The sequence below is a fragment of the Pinus tabuliformis genome, chromosome 6, assembly GCF_031772625.1.
Source record: "Pinus tabuliformis cultivar Carrire ecotype Pingquan chromosome 6, CPIR1, whole genome shotgun sequence".
NCBI lineage: Eukaryota > Viridiplantae > Streptophyta > Pinopsida > Pinales > Pinaceae > Pinus > Pinus tabuliformis.
In genome coordinates, this window is record NC_142292.1 from 465,522,304 (window position 1) to 465,530,580 (window position 8,277).

Sequence of the window (8,277 nt, forward strand, 5' to 3'; positions counted from 1 at the left end):
TAAAATGAATTTTTATTAAGGGAAATTTTATTAAGAATGACAAATGACAACGGAGGTTAATAATAATAATAATGTATTATTAGTATTAATTATAATGTTAATAGTAACAATATATATTACTACTGTTAACAAGATTATTAATGTTACTAATAGTAAAACCATTATTATTAATCTATGGAATCATAATAATTCTAATTAATAGATGATAAGGGAGAAAAAGGATGTTAAAGGATTAAAAATTGTTGGGGAATTAAATGCAAATGTACAAGAAGGAGGGGATGTTAAATTTATTTGACAAGAGGTTAATTTTAAGGAGGACGATGAAATAGATTTAGGATAAGGGTGAAGGGAAAGGAGGGCAAGGGAGGCACGAGAAATAAGTGTGAAATGGAAGAAAGAGAGGGTATGAGAGGGGAGATAGGGAGGTTAATGGGGAGAGGAAGGTGATGCAGTATGTTCCTGAGAGAGTAAAGGAATCCAATTTCTGCTTACTTTCAAACCCCCATCCATATTGATATTGTGAGGATGTTTTATAATTTCAAGGGCTTCCCGCATTTTCTGTATGTATTTATGGTTTTCATTGGTGAAAACCTTAGTGTCTTCAAGACAGATATGATGACAAGTTTTTTCTGAATGTTTTGCCAATGCTGAGGATCGAGCTCTCCCATTTTTGATGTTTGCTCCATGTTTTTTTAGTATAATTTTGAAAGACCTTCCCATCTCACCAATATAACACTTTCTACATGAACATATGACTTTATAGACACCCTTCTGTTGGAGTTGATTAGGGCTATCCTTGACTGATCTCATTCTTTGTCTAATGGTTAACAATGGTTTGAAAGAGGTTTCAATGTCCTTCTTTTTGAGAACTCTAGCCAGCTTGTTTGTGACTCCTTGAATGTATGAAATATATGCCCTCCTACTAGCAACTGGCTAGGGCTCTCAAAAAGAAGGACAGTGAAACCTCTTTCAAATTTTTGTTAACCATTAGACAAATAATGAGATCAGTTAAGGATAGCCTTGATCACCTCCAGTAGAAGGGTGTCTATAAAGTCGTATGTTCACGTGGAAAGTGTTATATTGGTGAGAAAGGAAGGTCTTTCAAAATTAGACTAAAAGAACATGACTCAAACATAAAAAATGGGAGAGCTTGATCCTCAGCCTTGGCAGAACATTCAAAAAAAACTTTTCATCATATGACACTAAGGTTATCACCAATGAAAACCATAAATACAAGCAGAAAATGTGTGAATCCCTTGAAATTATAAAACATCCTCATAATATCAATAGGGATGGGGGTTTGGAAGTAAGCAGAAACTGGATTCCTTTAATCTCTCAGGAACATACTGCGTCACCTTCCTCTCCCCATTAACCTCCCTATCTCCCGTCTCATACCCTCTATTTCTTCCCTTTCAAACTCATTTCAAATGCCTCCCTTGCCCTCCTTTCCCTTTACCCTTATCCAAAATCTATTTCATCATCTTCCTTAAAATTAACCTTTTCTCCTAGAAATTTAACATCCTAATGTAGGAGCATTTAGACCTAGTCAGCAATGTGATGGTATGGTCACATGTTGTGACTAAAAAAGGGTTGGAAGACAAGAGATTAGTTAATTTTATTAATTTAAATGTATGAGAGTGTTTTAATTGTTGTCAAAATATGAGGAAAAAGGGTATAGTGGCTAATTGATCCTCCCTGCGTGGAGATCAGGCCAAGCAGTTAGATTATTTGGTTTGAATAGGATGTGAGGTTCAAATTAGCATTTGGTTGAGAAAAGAGTGGAGTAAAGAGATTCTTTAGGAGAGAGTGAGATATTTCTTGATCTAAACTAAGTTTGGTTCATGAATCCATTCTTGTATAAATTATGATCTTTTTGCATAATTCGAGAGGTTAGTTAGAAGTTAGTCGTGATTTAGATTCAGATGGAAAGAGAGGATGAATGAGCGAGAGGAGGACTGAAACAATCAAGTGTGACTGTTTCCTTGTAAATATTATAATACTAAATAGTGTGGATTGTGTATACTATGGGTGAGAACTTGTATCTGTATGGGTTTTAATAACCTTATGGTGCATTAAACGAGAAATAGTGTGGAATCCTATGTTGAAAGAAGCATGAATGTCTGATGGGGCTTCCTTTATGGAATCCGTATTTAAATTATTTAATAAACCCTATGTAAAGGCATGTACAGATCGGGAATTCATTTTGAATTGACGCAAGGACCAGTGGAAGAAAACATAGTTGAGTTTGGATTAAAACATAGAGTTCTATTGTTCTGTGTGATTGCATTTAATCTTTCTTTGCGTGTATTAACAATTGCGGGGTTTGAAAGTGTACGGATTCCTTAATCAGGTTGAAGTGCCGCACTCGTTGTTAACCATTGGTTTCATAATCAACGCACTGCACCCAGTCAAACAACGGGGGTTGGCTTGTTATTAAACCTTGTATTAATCGAAGTCCTGAGAGTCGTAGACTCTGAAAACCTTTGTCATCGGGTGTTAATATCAATTCCAGACCTGAACTGTTATAAACTAAGGTTTATAATCCTATCAGCTCCGTGAAGCGGTAACGTCGCGTAGGCCTTTGTGCGATACCATAATGACCGTCAGATCACTGATGAATGCTGACCGTTGGATGGATCTCGCATCGCATCGGTCGTAAGTGAAGGGACCCTGACCTGGCAGAACTGCGAAATGCGACTTGCAATATGAAGCGCGCTGATAGATATCACATCGCAACATTAACAAATAAAGAAATCCTACTCGATGAGTTTGCAATATACGATGAGCCAAGAATGCGGTGAAGTGTCAACTGTCAGATTGACAGTGGTGATCAACGGTGGAGATTGAAGTCCATTGCAATATTGGAAATCGTGCAAGCAGGGATTTGTCATCTTATTTCTTTCACATGTGATATGTGATAAAGCTTAGGCCTGAAGCAGACCCAAGAATTTTATAGATGCGAGTTGGATTTCCTTTAAAATTAGTTCTTCGCGTCCATCGACGAGTTGTGGTGTATTTCTTTTGTTTGCCTGTTTGCGGGGAGTAAAGGTGAAGACCGCCTATAGAGAGCTTTCTGATGTAAGTGTGGGCCTAATTCACTGGCCACATGCAGAGATTAGTAAAATTGTTGTTTTGCTGCGTTATTTTTGGTATCAGAGCTAGACTAACGCTCCGTGGAGATTGGTTGAGAAATTGAATTTTAATCTTAGTATATGTATAACTTTCACTAAAGTGAGTTCTATATAGATGGAGATCAGAACACAAAGGACACTGAGATCAGAATGGGTAACCAGTGAATTTTCTGATGAAGTTCTGGTAAGAATGTTTATTTTGATGATTTTGCAGAGATTTGTTTTGAATGTCTGAAGAACAACAAGGGATTGAAATTTCAAAGGAGAAGATGTTTTCCTTTCAGGAAAATGAAATTTCCATGTAAGTTGATTGAATGATTGGTTTGATGTAAAAGGTAAATTGAAGTGAAAGGTTTAGAATTTAAAGTTAAATAGAAGAGTGGTTTTCTATGACATGAATTCATTTAAATGATTTGAAGAATTTTGTGAAAACTGAGAATGATTGAGGATTGCTTAAAGTATTGTTGAAGACAATGATATTGATGGTTGAAAGAACATATATTGGGTTTAATAGGACTGAAAGAAGAACCACTACAAGGAATGAATTTTGGAATTTGTAGAAGCAAGACAGGATTTTCTTATAAACAGGTTATCAGAAGGAATTGGTAGTGTCTGTCATGAATTGGTAAATATAATTGAAATTCATATCTAATCTTAATTGATCTTGAAAGCTGAAGAGTCCATTATGAAAAGTATGATGAAAAAATAGTTGTTGACTGTATGAAGGCTTTTGAATGGAAAAGTTTAAATGAAATAGTGAACAGATGAATCATTTGGAAAAGATTTAACTAATGGAATGGGAATTAGTTTTAAGACATCTTTGAAGAAAAATTGCAGGTTTAGAAAGGTACTCTGATGTGTCTTGAGATAAGATTGTGCAGGTCAATGGAAGTAGTGGAATTGCTGAAAGGTAGAATGAGTTGTATCAGCCTCATAGCATATGAGGTATGTTAAAAAAGATAGAGCAAGAAGAACTCACAGATGAATGAAACGTGACAGTGCCCAACAGTAAATGAGATTACTGAATGAAAGAAGGAAGTGAGCAATTGAAGATGCAGAGCCTAGAGCAATGAGTGTTCAAGAGAAGCTGAGAACAACTTCCAACTGTGGTTGGGTAGAAGTTGATGAGGCAGCTCCATAATTGTGATTTTGGGTAGATTTGTCTTAAAGATAACAATTCCAGCAAGAGGAGTGCTGGGTAAAATTGTTAGTCAGTGAAAGGTTCGAGGAAAGAACCAATAGATGCCAAAAGGCTGAACTCAGAAAAGTTTGGTGAGGCATGAAGGAGACTTGTTACAGATGAAAGAAAGGGCTAGTTGCAGCTCACCAGTGAACAAGGAAAGTTCACCAGAGGAAGAAATGGAATTGACTATTGATAGTCATAACAGGGGTACAGAAGAAAGTCACAGACAGAGAGAAAAGAGTGGTAAAGCAGTTGGACTCAAAAGTATGAGTAAGGAAGAAATTGACATAGAGGTAGCTAAGATAGAGACAGAACTCAGTCATTTGAAGAAGCTAGTACTGAAAAGAATCAGAGAAGAATGGAAACAAGGATTTTATGTGGGAAAGAGAGTTAAGTGGCCTGTCAGAGAATTGTTTGCTGAGAAATTAATACTCCGAATAGTTGAGGATGAAGGAGTAGAATACATCTGTGAATCAGAGAAAGGATCTCTCCTTGGGGAATGAGACAGTGATGACAGTGATGAAGAATTGATCTATGCAAATCAAAATGTGAGGAAGGTATTGATAGCATCTTCAAAGACAAAAGAGTCTCATATTTTTGGGATTAATTATTTACGTGAATGTAAAATTATAGTTATGCGGCCTAATAAATGTGAACCTGTACATGAAAAGGTGAAAGAGGTAGAGGCAAGAAAAATACAAAAGGAGATGCATAAAGACTTTCAAGACTTCAATTGGTGGAGAAAATTAGAAGGCATGAGTAAAGGTTGTTTCTTCTCCTAGTGAAAACTTATTGGATCATGTTAGAAGGAATTTTAGCATGGATAGAAGAACAATGGGAAATGGAAAAGGGAAAGGAAATGAATGCATTGCAGATTTGTGAAGTGAAGAGAAGAAAATATGACATAGAAAAATCCATTGAAGAAGTTAAGTCAAGGAAAACCTTGAAGGATCAAAGTCTTATCATAGAAGAGGAGGAGACATTGTTGTCTTATTTGGATAAACTGAGTGCTGGAGAAAATTGTGTAAGAAAGAAAGGAATTCTACAAACCTATGATGAAGTTGCCAAGCATAGCCAAGAAGCTACAGTCCAAGAAGTATTCTTTAATGAGAAATAAATTAGATATGTTGAGGAAGAATTTCTCAATAACTTAGTGAACTATTTCTCAATAACTTAGTGAACTATCAGAATAATTCAGAGAAGCATGAGGATCTGATCACTGAGGCTTCAAATGAAGAGCCTTGTATTTTTGAAACTGACATGTTGTGTATGTTTTTAGGTTTGATAGGTGATGAACAACTATTGGACAATGTGCTTATGCATGTTGATGAAGAAGTGAGATTATTGGAAGAGATGGCTAAAATAGAAAGATATTTTGAGTATGTATTTAATAATTTTGAGAATGATGGTATTGACAGGGAAATTGTCATGATTAAGGAAGCTGAAGATAAGCAAATGAAAGTTTGTGATGATAACCAAAATGAAGTATCTTCAGTAGAGAATCAAAATGAAAGCATTATGGAAATTGTGAAGGAATATATGATGATGTTGACAGATACAGAAGTTCAGGAATTCTATGATTTTAAAGTGGATTATTTTTATGAATCTGTAAACCATGAAGAAGCTTTAGAAAACCAATTTTTGTTGTTGTTGTTGTTGTTGTTGTAGGTAAAGATGAAACAACATCATTTTGTTGCAATGGTATAAGTATAGAAGATGAAAGGATACTTCATAATGATATGCTCCAAGAAATTCTAGCTATTGAATTGTTGAATGATAGTCTTGTGTCAGAACAAGGAACACTGTGTAATGCAGAGGAAAGTATTGAAATGAAAATTGATGATAGTTTCATAACTTTTGCAGAAGGAAAGTATAAATATTTGATGGCAAAATTATCTATGAAGATTGAAAACCATAGTTATTTTGAATCTGACAATCAGAAATTCTGTTTTATACAGGAAGGAGGAGTCATATGCAAATGACATGCTCATTGAATATGAAGGAAATTGTATTTTTCTAGAAAAGTTATTAAGTGAACCTGATAAGATAAAGAGAAAGATTATATTTCATGATAATGAAAGGGAAGCTGTAGAGTACAAACAATAGTTTGTAAATGACAGAGGGGAAGGAGAATTGAACAGAAATTTCATACTTTCTATGGTAAGGGAGAATGTACAACAGGTAGATGTTAGTGGAGTTCAACTAAGAACAAATTGTAAAGAGGAATTTGAGAAAGTGTGGAAAATGAAGTCAGTTAAGAAGAGGGACAACAAGAAGGAGAAATTAACAAAAGAAATTTGTATCAGCAAGGAAAGAGGACATCAACAACATAAGGATTGGAATCCTAGAAGAACAGAAGTGATAGTGGCAGAAGAATTGAATCAACAACATGATGAAAGTGATGACCAGTTACAAAGTAAAGTTTGGGATACTAGATGGTCAGCAGAAGAAACACATGACTAGGAGGTCATGAAAACTTTCAACTTTGGGAGTCTAATGCAGGAGCATTTAGACCTAGTCAGCGATGTGATGGTATGATCACATGTTGTGACTAATAAAGGGTTGGAAGACAAGAGATTAGCTAATTTTATTAATTTAAATGTATGAGAGTGTTTTAATTGTTGTCAAAATATGAGGAAAAAGGGTATAGTGGCTGATTGATCCTCCCTGCGTGGAGATCAGACCAAGCAGTTAGATTATTTGGTTTGAATAGGATGTGAGGGATTTGAAAGCTTAAATTAGCATTTGGTTGAGAAAAGAGTGGAGTAAAGAGATTCTTTAGGAGAGAGTAAGAGATTTCTGGATATGAACTAAGTTTGGTTCATGAATCCATTCTTGTATAAATTATGATCTTTTTGCATAATTCGAGAGGTTAGTTAGAAGTTAATCGTGAGTTAGAATCAAATGGAAAGAGAGGATGAATGAGCGAGAGGAGGACTGAAATAGTCGAGTGTGACTGTTTCCTTGTAAATATTATAATACTAAATAGTGTGGATTGTGTATACTATGGATGAGAATTTGTATCTGTATGGGCTTTAATATCCTTATGGTGCATTAACTGTGAAAACAGGAAATAGTGTGGAATCCTGTGTTGAAAGAAGCATGAATGTATGATGGGTTTTCCTTTATGGAATCCGTATTTAAATTGTTTAATAAACCCTATGTAAAGGCATGTAGAGATTGGGAATTCATGTTGAATTGACGGAAGGACCAACGGAAGCAAACATAGTGAGTTTGGCTTAAAACTCAGAGTTCTATTGTTTTGTGTGATTGCGTTTAATATTTCTTTGCGTGTATTAACAATTGTAGGGTTTGAAAGTATATGGATTCCTTAATCAAGTTGAAATGCTGCACTTGTTGTTAACCATTGGTTTCATAATCAATGCATTGCAGCCAGTCAAACAACGAGGGTTGGCCTGTTATTAAACCTTGTATTAATTGAAGTCCCATGAGCCGTAGACTTTGAAAACCTCTGTCATCAGGTGTTAATCTCAAGTCTGGACTTGAATTGTTATAAAATGAGGTTTATAATCTTATCGGCTCCATGAAGTGGTAACATTGTGTAGGCCTTTGTGTGATACCATAATGACCATTAGATCACTGATGAATGCTGACCGTTGGATGGATCTTGCATCGCATCGGTCGCAAGTGAAGGGACCCTGACCTAGCAAAACCGCGAAATGCGACTTGCGATACGAAGAGCACTTATAGGTATCACATCGTAACATTAACAAGTAAAGAAATTCTGCCCAATGAGTTTGCGATATACGATGACCCGAGAATGCGGTGAAGTGTCAACCATCAGATTGACAGTGGTGATAAACTGTGGAGATTGAAGTCCATTGCAATATCGGTGATCACACAAGCAGGGATTTGTCATCGTATTTCTTTTGCATGCGATATGCGATAAAACTTGGGTTTGAAGCGGACCTGAGAAGTTTATAGACGCGAGTTGGATTTCCT